Source organism: Phaethon lepturus, unplaced genomic scaffold, assembly GCF_000687285.1.
Source record: "Phaethon lepturus isolate BGI_N335 unplaced genomic scaffold, ASM68728v1 scaffold27512, whole genome shotgun sequence".
Lineage (NCBI taxonomy): Eukaryota > Metazoa > Chordata > Aves > Phaethontiformes > Phaethontidae > Phaethon > Phaethon lepturus.
In genome coordinates, this window is record NW_010525982.1 from 332 (window position 1) to 2,848 (window position 2,517).

The following is a 2,517-nucleotide window of genomic DNA, read 5'->3' on the forward strand; positions in this document are numbered from 1 at the left end:
GGTGACCTGAGGGAAGGGGTAATAAGTTTGTTTGATAGCAACTGTTTATCTATAAAGTGCTGTGAATCCAGGTTATACACTTTGAACTGCACATATGGAATTTCTACAGGGTTCTCTCCTGTCCTTGTTTTTCTCTGGGATGTGAGGTGGTGCTTAACAACAAGTGGGTATCCTGGTTTAGTTAATGTTTTAATAATATGGGTTGAGCATTCTGAGGTAGAGAGGGTGTGGTATTACTCTTTTATTGCTTGGAGCATATGAATTTTGTTTGAGCAGTGGCTTTTGGTACTGTTGTACTGTTAGGACTTCTGCTCTTCTGAGGTTGTTTCACTCCAGTTCCTGCCAGATAGCTCTGTTGGGGGTTCTCAAGGTTTATACCATCTTACCTTATGATAGCATATATAAGCTCCTCTTAATGCATTAATTTGCCTATTGAAATTGGCTTTGTTATGTCAGTCCCCTTTCTTTCAATCCATTATTTCTGCAGCATGGGATGGACTTTTCTTTATTCCTTATTGGTGATAAGTGGCAGTTGGAATGATGGCTTCATCCCATGTTTTCAGATGAGAGTTTGAAAAAACATGCTTCCAATTGTGCAATGGGAGGTGAGCACTACTTATTAATTTGAGCTAAGCTTCTTGTCCTACTTACTAGCTGAAATCAATGGTACTTGTAATTTCTGTGGGAAAGGATAGAAGGAGACTTAGTAGCTTTTAAGTGGGTAGTAGCAATGAGAAAGGTGAGTGTAGTGGAAGCAAGCCTCTTAGCTGGAATGGCTGCACTATTTCCACCTTAAAGCTTTTTTCCCTGTGGTTGTCTTTGAGTATCTTTTGAATGTCATAACTGTTTCTGACTACATCTTGTGAATACCTCTCCTTAGAATGTTCTGTGTAATTAGCCCATATTTTGAGATCCTCTTCTTTCTTAACAAGTTTTGGTTTTAAAACAAAAAACTGTTACTCCTGATGTATAGTAAGAGTAGGCCAGTTTTTCTAGTATAATGGTGATGGGAAACATACTATTATCTGCAGGTTAGAACTTTAACTTCTGTTACTCGTGTGGAGAAGTGTGAGCTGGATGGACTTTGCTATTCCATAAGAACAAAGAGCACGGCCGTGAAGCTGTTGCAACACTAACCTTTTGTGTTCCCGTAGCAGGTTGCAACTATAGTGACCAGGCAGCACCTTGCTGGTTTTGGTGCTGCACTGACCAGGTGGACGCAGGAGACAGTAGGATGTTATTAGTGAGGCAGGCAGTTTCTCAGTGTATTTCAAACTTGTTAAAAGAATATTCTTATCTCTCACAAGGATCAGAATTAGCCGCTGTGATTCACCTTGTCTGGGCAGTATATTCTCATTGAATGGCCCAGGCAGCCATAGTGTAACCTGGATTGGTTCCAGTTAGAGGCTGTTAATGTCTATGAAAAGTAGAAGCTGTCGTCTCATTAGGATGTTTCAGCTACTGTTTTCTATGGGGTTGGTTATGTACTTCTGTTCATTCCCTTTCATCTGTGCTGTACCTCCTCTTAAAGAAGAAACACTCTGGATATAATGGCTGGGCAGGTTCAAACACCTTCTTGTGGGGAAGCTGTCTCCCAGCACTTACAAGGTAGGATAAGGGAAAAATTGCTGCCAAATCTTCACTCTCTGCCAGCTGCTGGAGGAGTCAGAGGTGGCTATTCTTGAGGCTGCGTTTATACTCTTATTTTTCTAAGTCTTTGTTCTTTCCTAGTTAAATTTTAGCAGGCCTTTTTTGTGCAGGATGTGTTAACATCTTGTGACAATTCCTGTCACCTTTCTTTCCTCTGTGTCTTTTGGAAGCATAGGGAGGCTGATGGCTGAGAGCTTCACTGACACCTTCTGAATGCAGGATGCAGTCTGAGGGCTGTGAGACGAACATCTTGGCAGATCATATGTGCATGGTCTGTATAGCCCTCTGGAACTGAGGATGTAAAAGATACTGTGTCTGTTTAGTCACCTGAAATTAAGTTAGGGTCTCTTTTCCGACGCTGTGTGGCCCTTCTCTCCAAAACCTTTCTGCCGTTTTTCTGGGCGTGTGTGATGTGCCCTCCCCAAGAGGTACATTATTGTAGTGCTGCTCAGTGGTGTGGTAATACTTATCACTGAATCCCTGTTTGAGAGAGGGCACGAAGTACAGCATTTTATAACGCTGTCTCATTCAAAACCTGGACACAGTTGAGCTGGGCGCCTGGGAAACCGAAGTTAGCACAGCAGTAACACTAAGGAGATCTCTTGTGATCTCCTCAGGTCACCCTCTCTGATAACCTTGAAGTGTTTCCTCCGCAGCTGGTTGAGCGTTGTCCCAGTCAGCAGAGGAGCAGTCTCATTCTGTCAGCTGCGATCTGCACCCCAGCCTTGCTGCCTCCTGCCAGCGTAAGGAGCGCAGAACTGATCTGTGGTCTGCATCGTAGCATGAGATGCTACACTGGTAACACTCACGTTCCCAGTTATTTCAATTTCCTTTCTTTTATTTAAACCTTTTTTTTTAGGTTTCAGC